Raw genomic sequence first — 17,898 nt, forward strand, 5'->3', positions numbered from 1 at the left:
TTGGGTTCTTTCTATATCCTAACTGAACCGAGCTTTCCTTCTTGCATAATGCGCAGGTAATCCTGGAAATGGGGGGGGGGAAGTCCCTCTTTCACATCAGTCATTAATGTGAGAAAGACTAAATAATGCAAGGATCCGGAAATATTCAGCAGAATGCTGAATGGCAGAGACATATATTACCACACTTCTCCAAGAAGCCTTACCTCTTCTCCGTGTTCCCTCCCGAAGAACCAGCTGCCATTTTCTTTGCTGCTCGCCCAATAGCGTTCACCTCCAAAAGCACGCAGCTGCATCACCAGAAGACATGTCCTAGGTGCACAACAGCGGTGGCTGTCTTTTTTTAGCAGATAGACCCTGCTCAGCTACATTATATTGATGATTTTAAGTGGGTATAGAGTCAGAGCTCGACTCTTGGCTGGTCAAAACCAGATGGCAATGTCCAATGAGCTCCAGGCCCCACTGAATGTCATTTCTCCCAGGTCTCCCCCAGGTTCCAATGCTGTAGAAATGTTATTCCATGCTTCAGCTGTAAACCTTTGTCTCTTAAATAAAGGCCGTTATTTTACCTTAACGGTCCACACAGACAGAATGTAGAAGGGGTGTTTGTGACAGACATCATAGCGGATCCTCCAGATTGTGATTGGATTAGTCTTTGGTCTCCATTCAAGTGCGCATTATTCAGAACTCTTGTCTTCACAAGAAAATCCCTTGCGGAGTCACGTACTTTTCAGGAGGGTCACGCGGAAGTTACACAGAATCAGGTCACTGTAAGCTAGGACCCTTATTACTGGCTCTACAGCCAAGCAAGCTGAGTCAGGCTATATAGTCAGAAGTAAAAGTGAAATTGCCATTGGGAGCCAGCAGGAATTTCTCTGCACTGGTGCTATCGCCAGCAGGAAAAAAATCAAACCACTGTCAGAAGTGGGATACGAACCCACGCCTCCAGAGGAGACTGCGACCTGAACGCAGCGCCTTAGACCGCTCGGCCATCCTGACATGGGATTAGTTTCCTCAGTCCCTGAATGTCGCGCGCATGCACGCTATTTGGAATCAATTAACTACTCATTAGAAAATCATCCCTCCTATGTACATTCTGTACTCATGGGAATTTTCACCTTGCCTAAAGATGTCCCAACTAGTGAACGGGGAGACAGCAAACCCTAGGACAGAGGCCGAAATAGCTCAGTTGGGAGAGCGTTAGACTGAAGATCTAAAGGTCCCTGGTTCGATCCCGGGTTTCGGCAAATGAATTTTGAATACAAATCCACTAACAAAAGAAAAGGCTTGCTACGTTTCTTTCCAATTCGTTAGGGTTTCGATCAAGCGTAGCGCGCTGCTGGAACTATAGAAAAAAAAAAAGGTTGAAAACAGTTCTTTCAGGAGAAGACAATGTGCTGCGCGGATGCCGAAATAGCTCAGTTGGGAGAGCGTAGACTAAAGATCTAAAGGTCCCCAATTCAATTCTGGGTTTTGTAACACCCTCGTTTTAAACATTAAATAATTGACATGAATGTTTTTGGGTTCTTTCTATATCCTAACTGAACCGAGCTTTCCTTCTTGCATAATGCGCAGGTAATCCTGGAAATGGGGGGGGGGGAGTTCCTCTTTCACATCAGTCATTAATGTGAGAAAGACTAAATAATGCAAGGATCCGGAAATATTCAGCAGAATGCTGAATGGCAGAGACATATATTACCACACTTCTCCAAGAAGCCTTACCTCTTCTCCGTGTTCCCTCCCGAAGAACCAGCTGCCATTTTCTTTGCTGCTCGCTGAATAGCGTTCACCTCCAAAAGCACGCAGCTGCATCACCAGAAGACATGTCCTAGGTGCACAACAGCGGTGGCTGTCTTTTTTTAGCAGATAGACCCTGCTCAGCTACATTATATTGATGATTTTAAGTGGGTATAGAGTCAGAGCTCGACTCTTGGCTGGTCAAAACCAGATGGCAATGTCCAATGAGCTCCAGGCCCCACTGAATGTCATTTCTCCCAGGTCTCCCCCAGGTTCCAATGCTGTAGAAATGTTATTCCATGCTTCAGCTGTAAACCTTTGTCTCTTACAATAAAGGCCGTTCTTTTACCTTAACGGTCCACACAGACAGAATGTAGAAGGGGTGTTTGTGACAGACATCATAGCGGATCCTCCAGATTGTGATTGGATTAGTCTTTGGTCTCCATTCAAGTGCGCATTATTCAGAACTCTTGTCTTCACAAGAAAATCCCTTGCGGAGTCACGTACTTTTCAGGAGGGTCACGCGGAAGTTACACAGAATCAGGTCACTGTAAGCTAGGACCCTTATTACTGGCTCTACAGCCAAGCAAGCTGAGTCAGGCTATATAGTCAGAAGTAAAAGTGAAATTGCCATTGGGAGCCAGCAGGAATTTCTCTGCACTGGTGCTATCGCCAGCAGGAAAAAAATCAAACCACTGTCAGAAGTGGGATTCGAACCCACGCCTCCAGAGGAGACTGCGACCTTAACGCAGCACCTTAGACCGCTCGGCCATCCTGACATGGGATTAGTTTCCTCAGTCCCTGAATGTTGCGCGCATGCACGCTATTTGGAATCAATTAACTACTCATTAGAAAATCATCCATCCTATGTACATTCTGTACTCATGGGAATTTTCACCTTGCCTAAAGATGTCCCAACTAGTGAACGGGGAGACAGCAAACCCCAGGACAGAGGCCGAAATAGCTCAGTTGGGAGAGCGTTAGACTAAAGGTCCTTGGCTCGATCCCGGGTTTCGGCAAATGAATTTTGAATACAAATCCACTAACATAAAAGAAAAGGCTTGCTACGTTTCTTTCCAATTCGTTGGGGTTTCGATCGAGCGTAGCGCGCTGCTGGAACTATAGAAAAAAAAAAAAGGTTGAAAACAGTTCTTTCAGGAGAAGACAATGTGCTGCGCGGATGCCGAAATAGCTCAGTTGGGAGAGCATAGACTAAAGATCTAAAGGTCCCCGATTCAATTCTGGGTTTTGTCACACCCTCATTTTAAACATTGAACAATTGACATGAATGTTTTTGGGTTCTTTCTATATCCTAACTGAACCGAGCTTTCCTTCTTGCATAATGCGCAGGTAATCCTGGAAATGGGGGGGGGGAAGTCCCTCTTTCACATCAGTCATTAATGTGAGAAAGACTAAATAATGCAAGGATCCGGAAATATTCAGCAGAATGCTGAATGGCAGAGACATATATTACCACACTTCTCCAAGAAGCCTTACCTCTTCTCCGTGTTCCCTCCCGAAGAACCAGCTGCCATTTTCTTTGCTGCTCGCCCAATAGCGTTCACCTCCAAAAGCACGCAGCTGCATCACCAGAAGACATGTCCTAGGTGCACAACAGCGGTGGCTGTCTTTTTTTAGCAGATAGACCCTGCTCAGCTACATTATATTGATGATTTTAAGTGGGTATAGAGTCAGAGCTCGACTCTTGGCTGGTCAAAACCAGATGGCAATGTCCAATGAGCTCCAGGCCCCACTGAATGTCATTTCTCCCAGGTCTCCCCCAGGTTCCAATGCTGTAGAAATGTTATTCCATGCTTCAGCTGTAAACCTTTGTCTCTTAAATAAAGGCCGTTATTTTACCTTAACGGTCCACACAGACAGAATGTAGAAGGGGTGTTTGTGACAGACATCATAGCGGATCCTCCAGATTGTGATTGGATTAGTCTTTGGTCTCCATTCAAGTGCGCATTATTCAGAACTCTTGTCTTCACAAGAAAATCCCTTGCGGAGTCACGTACTTTTCAGGAGGGTCACGCGGAAGTTACACAGAATCAGGTCACTGTAAGCTAGGACCCTTATTACTGGCTCTACAGCCAAGCAAGCTGAGTCAGGCTATATAGTCAGAAGTAAAAGTGAAATTGCCATTGGGAGCCAGCAGGAATTTCTCTGCACTGGTGCTATCGCCAGCAGGAAAAAAATCAAACCACTGTCAGAAGTGGGATACGAACCCACGCCTCCAGAGGAGACTGCGACCTGAACGCAGCGCCTTAGACCGCTCGGCCATCCTGACATGGGATTAGTTTCCTCAGTCCCTGAATGTCGCGCGCATGCACGCTATTTGGAATCAATTAACTACTCATTAGAAAATCATCCCTCCTATGTACATTCTGTACTCATGGGAATTTTCACCTTGCCTAAAGATGTCCCAACTAGTGAACGGGGAGACAGCAAACCCTAGGACAGAGGCCGAAATAGCTCAGTTGGGAGAGCGTTAGACTGAAGATCTAAAGGTCCCTGGTTCGATCCCGGGTTTCGGCAAATGAATTTTGAATACAAATCCACTAACAAAAGAAAAGGCTTGCTACGTTTCTTTCCAATTCGTTAGGGTTTCGATCAAGCGTAGCGCGCTGCTGGAACTATAGAAAAAAAAAAAGGTTGAAAACAGTTCTTTCAGAAGAAGACAATGTGCTGCGCGGATGCCGAAATAGCTCAGTTGGGAGAGCGTAGACTAAAGATCTAAAGGTCCCCGATTCAATTCTGGGTTTTGTCACACCCTCATTTTAAACATTGAACAATTGACATGAATGTTTTTGGGTTCTTTCTATATCCTAACTGAACCGAGCTTTCCTTCTTGCATAATGCGCAGGTAATCCTGGAAATGGGGGGGGGGGAGTCCCTCTTTCACATCAGTCATTAATGTGAGAAAGACTAAATAATGCAAGGATCCGGAAATATTCAGCAGAATGCTGAATGGCAGAGACATATATTACCACACTTCTCCAAGAAGCCTTACCTCTTCTCCGTGTTCCCTCCAGAAGAATCAGCTGCCATTTTCTTTGCTGCTCGCCCAATAGCGTTCACCTCCAAAAGCACGCAGCTGCATCACCAGAAGACATGTCCTAGGTGCACAACAGCGGTGGCTGTCTTTTTTTAGCAGATAGACCCTGCTCAGCTACATTATATTGATGATTTTAAGTGGGTATAGAGTCAGAGCTCGACTCTTGGCTGGTCAAAAGCAGATGGCAATGTCCAATGAGCTCCAGGCCCCACTGAATGTCATTTCTCCCAGGTCTCCCCCAGGTTCCAATGCTGTAGAAATGTTATTCCATGCTTCAGCTGTAAACCTTTGTCTCTTACAATAAAGGCCGTTCTTTTACCTTAACGGTCCACACAGACAGAATGTAGAAGGGGTGTTTGTGACAGACATCATAGCGGATCCTCCAGATTGTGATTGGATTAGTCTTTGGTCTCCATTCAAGTGCGCATTATTCAGAACTCTTGTCTTCACAAGAAAATCCCTTGCGGAGTCACGTACTTTTCAGGAGGGTCACGCGGAAGTTACACAGAATCAGGTCACTGAAAGCTAGGACCCTTATTACTGGCTCTACAGCCAAGCAAGCTGAGTCAGGCTATATAGTCAGAAGTAAAAGTGAAATTGCCATTGGGAGCCAGCAGGAATTTCTCTGCACTGGTGCTATCGCCAGCAGGAAAAATATCAAACCACTGTCAGAAGTGGGATTCGAACCCACGCGTCCATAGGAGACTGCGACCTGAACGCAGCGCCTTAGACCGCTCGGCCATCCTGACATGGGATTAGTTTCCTCAGTCCCCGAATGTCGCGCGCATGCACGCTATTTGGAATCAATTAACTACTCATTAGAAAATCATCCCTCCTATGTACATTCTGTACTCATGGGAATTTTCACCTTGCCTAAAGATGTCCCAACTAGTGAACGGGGAGACAGCAAACCCCAGGACAGAGGCCGAAATAGCTCAGGTGGGAGAGCGTTAGACTGAATATCTAAAGGTCCCTGGTTCGATCCCAGGTTTCGGCAAATGAATTTTGAATACAAATCCACTAACAAAAGAAAAGGCTTGCTACGTTTCTTTCCAATTCGTTGGGGTTTTGATCGAGCGTAGCGCACTGCTTGAACTATAGAAAAAAAAAAAAAAAGGTTGAAAACAGTTCTTTCAGGAGAAGACAATGTGCTGCGCGGATGCCGAAATAGCTCAGTTGGGAGAGCGTAGACTAAAGGTCCCCGATTCAATTCTACGTTTTGTCACACCCTCGTTTTAAACATTGAACAATTGACATGAATGTTTTTGGGTTCTTTCTATATCCTAACTGAACCGAGCTTTCCTTCTTGCATAATGCGCAGGTAATCCTGGAAATGGGGGGGGGGGGAGTCCCTCTTTCACATCAGTCATTAATGTGAGAAAGACTAAATAATGCAAGGATCCGGAAATATTCAGCAGAATGCTGAATGGCAGAAACATATATTACCACACTTCTCCAAGAAGCCTTACCTCTTCTCCGTGTTCCCTCCCGAAGAACCAGCTGCCATTTTCTTTGCTGCTCGCCAAATAGCGTTCACCTCCAAAAGCACGCAGCTGCATCACCAGAAGACATGTCCTAGGTGCACAACAGCGGTGGCTGTCTTTTTTTAGCAGATAGACCCTGCTCAGCTACATTATATTGATGATTTTAAGTGGGTATAGAGTCAGAGCTCGACTCTTGGCTGGTCAAAACCAGATGGCAATGTCCAATGAGCTCCAGGCCCCACTGAATGTCATTTCTCCCAGGTCTCCCCCAGGTTCCAATGCTGTAGAAATGTTATTCCATGCTTCAGCTGTAAACCTTTGTCTCTTAAATAAAGGCCGTTATTTTACCTTAACGGTCCACACAGACAGAATGTAGAAGGGGTGTTTGTGACAGACATCATAGCGGATCCTCCAGATTGTGATTGGATTAGTCTTTGGTCTCCATTCAAGTGTGCATTATTCAGAACTCTTGTCTTCACAAGAAAATCCCTTGCGGAGTCACGTACTTTTCAGGAGGGTCACGCGGAAGTTACACAGAATCAGGTCACTGTAAGCTAGGACCCTTATTACTGGCTCTACAGCCAAGCAAGCTGAGTCAGGCTATATAGTCAGAAGTAAAAGTGAAATTGCCATTGGGAGCCAGCAGGAATTTCTCTGCACTGGTGCTATCGCCAGCAGGAAAAAAATCAAACCACTGTCAGAAGTGGGATTCGAACCCACGCCTCCAGAGGAGACTGCGACCTGAACGCAGCGCCTTAGACCGCTCGGCTATCCTGACATGGGATTAGTTTCCTCAGTCCCTGAGTGTCGCGCGCATGCACGCTATTTGGAATCAATTAACTACTCATTAGAAAATCATCCCTCCTATGTACAGTCTATACTCATGGGAATTTTCACCTTGCCTAAAGATGTCCCAACTAGTGAACGGGGAGACAGCAAACCCCAGGACAGAGGCCGAAATAGCTCAGTTGGGAGAGCGTTAGACTGAAGATCTAAAGGTCCCTGGTTCGATCCCGGGTTTCGGCAAACTAATTTTGAATACAAATCCACTAACAAAAGAAAAGGCTTGCTACGTTTCTTTCCAATTCGTTGGGGTTTCGATCGAGCGTAGCGCACTGCTGGAACTATAGAAAAAAAAAAAAGGTTGAAAACAGTTCTTTCAGGAGAAGACAATGTGCTGCGCGGATGCCGAAATAGCTCAGTTGGGAGAGCGTAGACTAAAAATCTAAAGGTCCCCGATTCAATTCTGGGTTTTGTCACACCCTCGTTTTAAACATTGAACAATTGACATGAATGTTTTTGAGTTCTTTCTATATCCTAACTGAACCGAGCTTTCCTTCTTGCATAATGCGCAGTTAATCCTGGAAATGGGGGGGGAAGTCCCTCTTTCACATCAGTCATTAATGTGAGAAAGACTAAATAATGCAAGGATCCGGAAATATTCAGCAGAATGCTGAATGGCAGAGACATATATTACCACACTTCTCCAAGAAGCCTTACCTCTTCTCCGTGTTCCCTCCCGAAGAACCAGCTGCCATTTTCTTTGCTGCTCGCCGAATAGCGTTCACCTCCAAAAGCACGCAGCTGCATCACCAGAAGACATGTCCTAGCTGCACAACAGCGGTGGCTGTCTTTTTTTAGCAGATAGACCCTGCTCAGCTACATTATATTGATGATATTAAGTGGGTATAGAGTCAGAGCTCGACTCTTGGCTGGTCAAAACCAGATGGCAATGTCCAATGAGCTCCAGGCCCCACTGAATGTCATTTCTCCCAGGTCTCCCCCAGGTTCCAATGCTGTAGAAATGTTATTCCATGCTTCAGCTGTAAACCTTTGTCTCTTACAATAAAGGCCGTTCTTTTACCTTAACGGTCCACACAGACAGAATGTAGAAGGGGTGTTTGTGACAGACATCATAGCGGATTCTCCAGATTGTGATTGGATTAGTCTTTGGTCTCCATTCAAGTGCGCATTATTCAGAACTCTTGTCTTCACAAGAAAATCCCTTGCGGAGTCACGTACTTTTCAGGAGGGTCACGCGGAAGTTACACAGAATCAGGTCACTGTAAGCTAGGACCCTTATTACTGGCTCTACAGCCAAGCAAGCTGAGTCAGGCTATATAGTCAGAAGTAAAAGTGAAATTGCCATTGGGAGCCAGCAGGAATTTCTCTGCACTGGTGCTATCGCCAGCAGGAAAAAAATCAAACCACTGTCAGAAGTGGGATTCAAACCCACGCCTCCAGAGGAGACTGCGACCTGAACGCAGCGCCTTAGACCGCTCGGCCATCCTGACATGGGATTAGTTTCCTCAGTCCCTGAATGTCGCGCGCATGCACGCTATTTGGAATCAATTAACTACTCATTAGAAAATCATCCCTCCTATGTACATTCTGGACTCGTGGGAATTTTCACCTTGCCTAAAGATGTCCAACTAGTTAACCGGGAGACAGCAAACCCCAGGACAGAGGCCGAAATAGCTCAGTTGGGAGAGCGTTAGACTGAAGATCTAAAGGTCCCTGGTTCAATCCCGGGTTTCGGCAAATGAATTTTGAATACAAATCCACTAACAAAAGAAAAGGCTTGCTACGTTTCTTTCCAATTCGTTGTGGTTTCGATCGAGCGTAGCGCACTGCTGGAACTATAGAAAAAAAAAAAGGTTGAAAACAGTTCTTTCAGGAGAAGACAATGTGCTGCGCGGATGCCGAAATAGCTCAGTTGGTAGAGCGTAGACTAAAAATCTAAAGGTCCCCGATTCAAATCTGGTTTTTGTCACACCCTCGTTTTAAACTATGAACAATTGACATGAATGTTTTTGGGTTCTTTCTATATCCTAACTGAACCGAGCTTTCCTTATTGCATAATGCGCAGGTAATCCTGGAAATGGGGGGGAAGTCCCTCTTTCACATCAGTCATTAATGTGAGAAAGACTAAATAATGCAAGGATCCGGAAATATTCAGCAGAATGCTGAATGGCAGAGACATATATTACCACACTTCTCCAAGAAGCCTTACCTCTTCTCCGTGTTCCCTCCCGAAGAACCAGCTGCCATTTTCTTTGCTGCTCGCCGAATAGCGTTCACCTCCAAAAGCACGCAGCTGCATCACCAGAAGACATGTCCTAGGTGCACAACAGCGGTGGCTGTCTTTTTTTAGCAGATAGACCCTGCTCAGCTACATTATATTGATGATATTAAGTGGGTATAGAGTCAGAGCTCGACTCTTGGCTGGTCAAAACCAGATGGCAATGTCCAATGAGCTCCAGGCCCCACTGAATGTCATTTCTCCCAGGTCTCCCCCAGGTTCCAATGCTGTAGAAATGTTATTCCATGCTTCAGCTGTAAACCTTTGTCTCTTACAATAAAGGCCGTTCTTTTACCTTAACGGTCCACACAGACAGAATGTAGAAGGGGTGTTTGTGACAGACATCATAGCGGATTCTCCAGATTGTGATTGGATTAGTCTTTGGTCTCCATTCAAGTGCGCATTATTCAGAACTCTTGTCTTCACAAGAAAATCCCTTGCGGAGTCACGTACTTTTCAGGAGGGTCACGCGGAAGTTACACAGAATCAGGTCACTGAAAGCTAGGACCCTTATTACTGGCTCTACAGCCAAGCAAGCTGAGTCAGGCTATATAGTCAGAAGTAAAAGTGAAATTGCCATTGGGAGCCAGCAGGAATTTCTCTGCACTGGTGCTATCGCCAGCAGGAAAAAAATCAAACCACTGTCAGAAGTGGGATTCAAACCCACGCCTCCAGAGGAGACTGCGACCTGAACGCAGCGCCTTAGACCGCTCGGCCATCCTGACATGGGATTAGTTTCCTCAGTCCCTGAATGTCGCGCGCATGCACGCTATTTGGAATCAATTAACTACTCATTAGAAAATCATCCCTCCTATGTACATTCTATACTCATGGGAATTTTCACCTTGCCTAAAGATGTCCCAACTAGTGAACGGGGAGACAGCAAACCCCAGGACAGAGGCCGAAATAGCTCAGTTGGGAGAGCGTTAGACTGAAGATCTAAAGGTCCCTGGTTCGATCCCGGGTTTTGGCAAACTAATTTTGAATACAAATCCACTAACAAAAGAAAAGGCTTGCTACGTTTCTTTCCAATTCGTTGGGGTTTCGATCGAGCGTAGCGCACTGCTGGAACTATAGAAAAAAAAAAAAGGTTGAAAACAGTTCTTTCAGGAGAAGACATTGTGCTGCGCGGATGCCGAAATAGCTCAGTTGGGAGAGCGTAGACTAAAAATCTAAAGGTCCCCGATTCAATTCTGGGTTTTGTCACACCCTCGTTTTAAACATTGAACAATTGACATGAATGTTTTTGAGTTCTTTCTATATCCTAACTGAACCGAGCTTTCCTTCTTGCATAATGCGCAGGTAATCCTGGAAATGGGGGGGGGGGGGGGGAAGTCCCTATTTCACATCAGTCATTAATGTGAGAAAGACTAAATAATGCAAGGATCCGGAAATATTCAGCAGAATGCTGAATGGCAGAGACATATATTACCACACTTCTCCAAGAAGCCTTACCTCTTCTCCGTGTTCCCTCCCGAAGAACCAGCTGCCATTTTCTTTGCTGCTCGCCGAATAGCGTTCACCTCCAAAAGCACGCAGCTGCATCACCAGAAGACATGTCCTAGGTGCACAACAGCGGTGGCTGTCTTTTTTAAGCAGATAGACCCTGCTCAGCTACATTATATTGATGATTTTAAGTGGGTATAGAGTCAGAGCTCGACTCTTGGCTGGTCAAAAGCAGATGGCAATGTCCAATGAGCTCCAGGCCCCACTGAATGTCATTTCTCCCAGGTCTCCCCCAGGTTCCAATGCTGTAGAAATGTTATTCCATGCTTCAGCTGTAAACCTTTGTCTCTTACAATAAATGCCGTTCTTTTACTTTAACGGTCCACACAGACAGAATGTAGAAGGGGTGTTTGTGACAGACATCATAGCGGATCCTCCAGATTGTGATTGGATTAGTCTTTGGTCTCCATTCAAGTGCGCATTATTCAGAACTCTTGTCTTCACAAGAAAATCCCTTGCGGAGTCACGTACTTTTCAGGAGGGTCACGCGGAAGTTACACAGAATCAGGTCACTGAAAGCTAGGACCCTTATTACTGGCTCTACAGCCAAGCAAGCTGAGTCAGGCTATATAGTCAGAAGTAAAAGTGAAATTGCCATTGGGAGCCAGCAGGAATTTCTCTGCACTGGTGCTATCGCCAGCAGGAAAAAAATCAAACCACTGTCAGAAGTAGGATTCGAACCCACGCCTCCAGAGGAGACTGCGACCTGAACGCAGCGCCTTAGACCGCTCGGCCATCCTGACATGAGATTAGTTTCCTCAGTCCCTGAATGTCGCGCGCATGCACGCTATTTGGAATCAATTAACTACTCATTAGAAAATCATCCCTCCTATGTACATTCTGGACTCGTGGGAATTTTCACCTTGCCTAAAGATGTCCAACTAGTGAACGGGCAGACAGCAAACCCCAGGACAGAGGCTGAAATAGCTCAGTTGGGAGAGCGTTAGACTGAAGATCTAAAGGTCCCTGGTTCGATCCCGGGTTTCGGCAAATGAATTTTGAATACAAATCCACTAACAAAAGAAAAGGCTTGCTACGTTTCTTTCCAATTCGTTGGGGTTTCGATCGAGCGTAGCGCACTGCTGGGACTATAGAAAAAAAAAAAAGGTTGAAAACAGTTCTTTCAGGAGAAGACAATGTGCTGCACGGATGCCGAAATAGCTCAGTTGGTAGAGCGTAGACTAAAAATCTAAAGGTCCCCGATTCAAATCTGGTTTTTGTCACACCCTCGTTTTAAACTTTGAACAATTGACATGAATGTTTTTGGGTTCTTTCTATATCCTAACTGAACCGAGCTTTCCTTATTGCATAATGTGCAGGTAATCCTGGAAATGGGGGGGAAGTCCCTCTTTCACATCAGTCATTAATGTGAGAAAGACTAAATAATGCAAGGATCCGGAAATATTCAGCAGAATGCTGAATGGCAGAGACATATATTACCACACTTCTCCAAGAAGCCTTACCTCTTCTCCGTGTTCCCTCCCGAAGAACCAGCTGCCATTTTCTTTGCTGCTCGCCGAATAGCGTTCACCTCCAAAAGCACGCAGCTGCATCACCAGAAGACATGTCCTAGGTGCACAACAGCGGTGGCTGTCTTTTTTTAGCAGATAGACCCTGCTCAGCTACATTATATTGATGATATTAAGTGGGTATAGAGTCAGAGCTCGACTCTTGGCTGGTCAAAACCAGATGGCAATGTCCAATGAGCTCCAGGCCCCACTGAATGTCATTTCTCCCAAGTCTCCCCCAGGTTCCAATGCTGTAGAAATGTTATTCCATGCTTCAGCTGTAAACCTTTGTCTCTTACAATAAAGGCAGTTCTTTTACCTTAACGGTCCACACAGACAGAATGTAGAAGGGGTGTTTGTGACAGACATCATAGCGGATCCTCCAGATTGTGATTGGATTAGTCTTTGGTCTCCATTCAAGTGCGCATTATTCAGAACTCTTGTCTTCACAAGAAAATCCCTTGCGGAGTCACGTACTTTTCAGGAGGGTCACGCGGAAGTTACACAGAATCAGGTCACTGTAAGCTAGGACCCTTATTACTGGCTCTACAGCCAAGCAAGCTGAGTCAGGCTATATAGTCAGAAGTAAAAGTGAAATTGCCATTGGGAGCCAGCAGGAATTTCTCTGCACTGGTGCTATCGCCAGCAGGAAAAAAATCAAACCACTGTCAGAAGTGGGATTCAAACCCACGCCTCCAGAGGAGACTGCGACCTGAACGCAGCGCCTTAGACCGCTCGGCCATCCTGACATGGGATTAGTTTCCTCAGTCCCTGAATGTCGCGCGCATGCACGCTATTTGGAATCAATTAACTACTCATTAGAAAATCATCCCTCCTATGTACATTCTGGACTCGTGGGAATTTTCACCTTGCCTAAAGATGTCCCAACTAGTGAACGGGGAGACAGCAAACCCCAAGACAGAGGCCGAAATAGCTCAGTTGGGAGAGCGTTAGACTGAAGATCTAAAGGTCCCTGGTTCGATCCCGGGTTTCGGCAAATGAATTTTGAATACAAATCCACTAACAAAAGAAAAGGCTTGCTACATTTCTTTCCAATTCATTGGGGTTTCGATCGAGCGTAGCGCACTGCTGGAACTATAGAAAAAAAAAAAAGGTTGAAAACAGTTCTTTCAGGAGAAGACAATGTGCTGCGCGGATGCCGAAACAGCTCAGTTGGGAGAGCGTAGACTAAAGATCTAAAGGTCCCCGATTGGGGCGGGGCCTGACCGCGCAGCATGGTAGACGCGAGTCACTAGAGCTCCGTGATACCGGGGACTTTGAGCGGTCGTCTTGCCTTACCTGGAGGTGAACATGGGCAAATCTGGCAGAGGGAAGCTCCGAGCACCCCTAGGATGCCCAAACATCAGGTGGACTTGCAGCGTTTTATTAGAAAGAAGACCGGGACTTCTCCTCACACTCTCCCTAAGATGGCGCCGGAGTCTAAGCCGGAAGTGGACTCAGAGGACGACTCTGAAGTTGGAAGCATAACGGGAGGTGAGCTTTCTGATGCAAATACCACGCAACTCACACGGAAATTTTTTTTTAAAACTTTGGAAAAAGCAATCACTAATGCGATGTCACCAGTTTTAGCTGAACTGGCGGATATTTCCTCTGAGATTAAAGCTACTTCTCATAGAGTTCAGGCTCTTGAGGAGTCTTACTCGTCCATTAGAGAGCATGCTGGGGCGGTGTCAGACCATCTCCAACAACAGGAAGAGCTACTTGATCGCTCCTTGCTACTAATAGAAGATCAGGAGAATAGAAACCGCAGGCGCAATCTCCGTTTGAAAGGGGTCCCTGAATCTTACTCCCCAGAGGACTTGCCCAAAATGGCGAACAGCATTTTCACAGATCTGTTGGGCCAGGAACGTGCAGCTCAGGTGACCATAGAACGCATACATAGATCGCTTCGGCCTAAGCCCAGACAAGGGGACCCTCCCCGTGACATAATATGCGGTCTCCTCTCCTTCAGAGACACACACGCCATCCTTACTGCGGCTAAAGCTAAAGACCAAATTTTGCTTGAGGGTGTTGAAATTTTTCTGTACCAAGACATTGCCCCCTCCATATTGGCAAAGAGGAGATTGCTCAAGCCTTTACTAGATGAACTGAGAGCAAGGAATATACAGTATGCATGGTTATACCCTTTTGGACTGGCTATTTTATGTGGCGGACGACGTATTGTTGTCCATACTCCACGGGACTTACCAGCTGTATGGTCATATTTGGATATATCACCCCTGGAAATCCCCTCTTGGCTACCCTCTCAGAATTTGGATCCGATACCACTACTTCCACCTCTCTCGCATGGGCCTGGTGCTAATAAATTCAAGTCACCCAAATCTCGGAAGAGCCTTCTCAGAGACTAAAGAATTTACCTGAATATGCCCTGGACTTCCCTGGTTGTTATCTGTTCATGGACCTACCGGTAACTTTACATTGTGCTCACTGCCTATCTCTTGAGCAAGAGTCTGGCCCCTGTTTCGTTTTTTCTCTTTTAGCCTTATCTAGTTGTGTATCTTTTTAGTTGGACGCTGGGACATTTCCTTTTATACCATAATTACCTCGTGTTGGCTTTGGACTCATCCTTTATCGCACCATGATGTTTAGTGTGACCGGTACAACAATACTCTGCCAGTGCTCTTTAGATTTCCCGAACTTCGTTCAGTTGTTAACTGTCTATGTTCCTCCTACAGGTATTTTACTTGCTAATTTTTTTTTTTTTCTTTATAGGACGATCCTTAGGGTCCCATTCCGATCAGGAAAAACCCCGTTCCATCAGTCTACTAGTTTAGTATTTGGTTACTTCTTGACTAGTTCTAGTTGTGTAGGTACTGCATACTCTTATATTCTTTTACTACCTGATAGTTACGAGATACCCTCTAGGGTTCTTTGTGTAGAAGGCATCCACACCCTATTTGGTACGTGTCTTGTTTATACTCTTTATAGATATCCTCTTACATCTAGCCTACCTTACCATTATGGCTTCTGTAACCCCCCCCCCCTCTCTTACGATCTCATCCTTTAATGTAAAGGGGTTAAACTCTCCAAATAAGCGCCATTGGGTAATGTCCCTTTCAAAAAAGTTTAATGCGGATATTTTGTTACTCCAAGAAACCCATTTTAGAACAGACAGGATTCCTAAGCCTTATAAAACTATATATGATCGATGGTACTACTCAACTCACCCGACGTCCTCTTCCAAAGGCGTTGCCATCGCCATTAAAAGGACGCTCCCGTTTATTATCACCCAACAGTATGCTGATGTAGAAGGGAGAGCCATTTTTGTTAAAGGTCGCATTTCTAACCGACCACTAACTATAGCCTCACTCTATGCCCCTAACCATGGTCAGCTCTCTTGGTTAATACAGATCCTGAAATCTCTGGCTCAGTTTGCAGAGGGCGAAATTTTGATCGGCGGGGATCTTAATGTCTTGTTAGATCCCCTCTTAGACTCCTCCTCACAAAAATCTGCGCTTTCCCAGAAGGCTATTAGAAGACTACACCTTGCTTTACAGGAATTGAATCTAATAGACTCCTGGAGACTGGTAAATCCAACTGTGAAAGATTATACTTTTTTTTCAATGCCACATAATTCACACCAACGCTTGGATTATATTTTATGCTCCAAGTCGTTGGCTAATAATATTACCAAGTCCCAAATTGGCGTTATTAGTGTTTCGGACCATGCGCCAGTCTCTACCACCTTTGCACTTCCAGACCTGACCCCTAGAGAGTGGACCTGGCGCCTTAATGAACAATTACTTGATAGTCTTGAGTTTAGAGAGCATATAGGTAAGGAATTGTCTGCTTATTTCCTGTTGAATGTGTCACCGGAAGTATCTCCGGCATTAGTTTGGGAGGCTCACAAGCCTGTTATACGAGGCCTCTTTATTTCAAAAGCTTCAGCCCTGAAGAAGGAGAAACAAAAAATGATTGACTCCCTGATGGCTCAGATTGCCACCCTTGAGCGACTGCAGAAGCGTAATGCCCTTTTATCTGCCCACTCGGATCTGTTGCTACTTAGAGAAAAGTTGAAAAATTTGTTGAACGCTTCCTCAGCTAAGGCTTTCTTACACTCTAAAGCCCGTATTTACGCTCATGGAAATAAGGGGGGTAAAACTATGACCGCAATGCTGAGAAAGGAGAGAGCAAGAGCACATATAGCAGCAATTAAGAAAACAGATGGCTCTCTGACTTATGACACTTCTGAAATTGCAAAAGAGTTTAGAGATTATTACTCCTCTCTCTATAACCTAAAGCAACAGGATACTAACCCTCATGGTCCAGTTAGGACTATGGAGGATACGTTACGAATTCGAGAGTTCCTTCACTCTCTTAAACTGCCTTCTGTTACAGAAGAGATGAGTGACTCTTTGCTTCGACCAATCACAGAATCTGAAATACAAGAGGTTTTATCTAGTTTTCCTAGTGGTAAGAGCCCTGGCCCTGACGGGCTGCCCTCCCTTTACTACAAAACTTTTCAGTCTCAGCTAGTTCCTCATCTTACTTCTTTTTGTGATTCTTTGTTGAAAGGCTCATCTATGGTGCGGCAGTCGCAGGAGGCACATATTACTTTGATTCACAAAGAGGGCAAAGACCCGACGCAATGCTGCAATTATAGACCTATATCATTGCTGAATTGTGATTTGAAAGTCTGGGCTAAGGTTCTCGCTATGAGACTGAGAGATATAGTTCCCTCTTTAGTACATGAGGAGCAGGTCGGTTTTGTGAAAGGCAGAGAGGGTAAAGAAAACACGCATAAATTGCTACATGTTATTGCATTGGCAAAAAAATTGAATAGCCCATTACTTCTATTTAGTGTAGACGCCGAGAAGGCATTCGACCGTGTAAGTTGGAACTATATGTCGGAAACTTTACTAGCTTTTGGTATTCCACCTCCTTTTGTTAGAGCTGTTCTCTCTCTCTATGCCCAACCTCATGCTCGGATTAAGATTAATGGTTCCTTTTCAGGCTGCTTTGATATATCCAACGGGACCAGACAGGGGTGCCCTCTCTCCCCTACCCTATTTGTCCTCTCCCTGGAGACTTTCCTCCAGGCAGTGAGACAAAATCCAAATATTTCAGGTTTCCAATTTGCAGATAAATCAATGCACACGATGGCTTATGCAGACGACGTGTTGTTCCTGCTGTCTGACCCCGTAACGTCTCTGCCGGAACTTCAATCCCTTATAGTTACTTATGGCTCCCTTTCCAATTATAAAATTAATGACACGAAATCGGAAATTCTCAATGTGTCTATACCACCTTCCCAGATTAAAGTTTTGCAAAGCTCAACACCCTACCAGTGGAAAACTAAGTCCTTGAAATATCTTGGTGTACATTTGCCCTCTGATATTGAGGATGTTTTCTCGCTAAACTATGTTCCCTTGCTCTCTGAACTCAAGTCACTGCTGAAGGATTATAATCTTCCATATTTGTCCTGGTTAGGCAGAAAAAATCTCTTGCAAGTTTATATTGTCCCAAAAATGTTATATGTATTGCAGATGTTACCCATTTTTGTAC

The 17,898-nt window shown here is 45.2% G+C and overlaps 17 non-coding genes across 17 annotated transcripts; 8 read left to right on the forward strand and 9 right to left on the reverse strand.

Moving 5' to 3' along the window:
* Positions 1 to 913: 913 nt before the first annotated feature.
* Positions 914 to 996, reverse strand: TRNAL-CAG (transfer RNA leucine (anticodon CAG)). Its single transcript has one exon. It is a non-coding gene; the product is annotated as a tRNA-Leu (tRNA).
* A 175-nt stretch (positions 997 to 1,171) lies between these two features.
* TRNAF-GAA (transfer RNA phenylalanine (anticodon GAA)) lies at positions 1,172 to 1,244 on the forward strand. The gene has a single exon. It is a non-coding gene; the product is annotated as a tRNA-Phe (tRNA).
* Positions 1,245 to 2,430: 1,186 nt separating this feature from the next.
* TRNAL-AAG (transfer RNA leucine (anticodon AAG)) lies at positions 2,431 to 2,513 on the reverse strand. The gene has a single exon. It is a non-coding gene; the product is annotated as a tRNA-Leu (tRNA).
* A 1,428-nt stretch (positions 2,514 to 3,941) lies between these two features.
* TRNAL-CAG (transfer RNA leucine (anticodon CAG)) lies at positions 3,942 to 4,024 on the reverse strand. Its single transcript has one exon. It is a non-coding gene; the product is annotated as a tRNA-Leu (tRNA).
* A 175-nt stretch (positions 4,025 to 4,199) lies between these two features.
* On the forward strand, positions 4,200 to 4,272 carry TRNAF-GAA (transfer RNA phenylalanine (anticodon GAA)). Its single transcript has one exon. It is a non-coding gene; the product is annotated as a tRNA-Phe (tRNA).
* Positions 4,273 to 5,458: 1,186 nt separating this feature from the next.
* On the reverse strand, positions 5,459 to 5,541 carry TRNAL-CAG (transfer RNA leucine (anticodon CAG)). Its single transcript has one exon. It is a non-coding gene; the product is annotated as a tRNA-Leu (tRNA).
* Positions 5,542 to 5,716: 175 nt separating this feature from the next.
* On the forward strand, positions 5,717 to 5,789 carry TRNAF-GAA (transfer RNA phenylalanine (anticodon GAA)). Its single transcript has one exon. It is a non-coding gene; the product is annotated as a tRNA-Phe (tRNA).
* A 1,182-nt stretch (positions 5,790 to 6,971) lies between these two features.
* TRNAL-CAG (transfer RNA leucine (anticodon CAG)) lies at positions 6,972 to 7,054 on the reverse strand. The gene has a single exon. It is a non-coding gene; the product is annotated as a tRNA-Leu (tRNA).
* Positions 7,055 to 7,229: 175 nt separating this feature from the next.
* TRNAF-GAA (transfer RNA phenylalanine (anticodon GAA)) lies at positions 7,230 to 7,302 on the forward strand. The gene has a single exon. It is a non-coding gene; the product is annotated as a tRNA-Phe (tRNA).
* A 1,185-nt stretch (positions 7,303 to 8,487) lies between these two features.
* On the reverse strand, positions 8,488 to 8,570 carry TRNAL-CAG (transfer RNA leucine (anticodon CAG)). Its single transcript has one exon. It is a non-coding gene; the product is annotated as a tRNA-Leu (tRNA).
* A 174-nt stretch (positions 8,571 to 8,744) lies between these two features.
* On the forward strand, positions 8,745 to 8,817 carry TRNAF-GAA (transfer RNA phenylalanine (anticodon GAA)). Its single transcript has one exon. It is a non-coding gene; the product is annotated as a tRNA-Phe (tRNA).
* Positions 8,818 to 10,000: 1,183 nt separating this feature from the next.
* Positions 10,001 to 10,083, reverse strand: TRNAL-CAG (transfer RNA leucine (anticodon CAG)). The gene has a single exon. It is a non-coding gene; the product is annotated as a tRNA-Leu (tRNA).
* A 175-nt stretch (positions 10,084 to 10,258) lies between these two features.
* On the forward strand, positions 10,259 to 10,331 carry TRNAF-GAA (transfer RNA phenylalanine (anticodon GAA)). The gene has a single exon. It is a non-coding gene; the product is annotated as a tRNA-Phe (tRNA).
* A 1,193-nt stretch (positions 10,332 to 11,524) lies between these two features.
* TRNAL-CAG (transfer RNA leucine (anticodon CAG)) lies at positions 11,525 to 11,607 on the reverse strand. Its single transcript has one exon. It is a non-coding gene; the product is annotated as a tRNA-Leu (tRNA).
* A 174-nt stretch (positions 11,608 to 11,781) lies between these two features.
* TRNAF-GAA (transfer RNA phenylalanine (anticodon GAA)) lies at positions 11,782 to 11,854 on the forward strand. Its single transcript has one exon. It is a non-coding gene; the product is annotated as a tRNA-Phe (tRNA).
* A 1,184-nt stretch (positions 11,855 to 13,038) lies between these two features.
* On the reverse strand, positions 13,039 to 13,121 carry TRNAL-CAG (transfer RNA leucine (anticodon CAG)). Its single transcript has one exon. It is a non-coding gene; the product is annotated as a tRNA-Leu (tRNA).
* A 175-nt stretch (positions 13,122 to 13,296) lies between these two features.
* On the forward strand, positions 13,297 to 13,369 carry TRNAF-GAA (transfer RNA phenylalanine (anticodon GAA)). The gene has a single exon. It is a non-coding gene; the product is annotated as a tRNA-Phe (tRNA).
* Positions 13,370 to 17,898: the final 4,529 nt, after the last annotated feature.

The sequence above is a fragment of the Leptodactylus fuscus genome, chromosome 1 (assembly GCF_031893055.1).
Source record: "Leptodactylus fuscus isolate aLepFus1 chromosome 1, aLepFus1.hap2, whole genome shotgun sequence".
Taxonomy (NCBI): Eukaryota; Metazoa; Chordata; class Amphibia; order Anura; family Leptodactylidae; genus Leptodactylus; species Leptodactylus fuscus.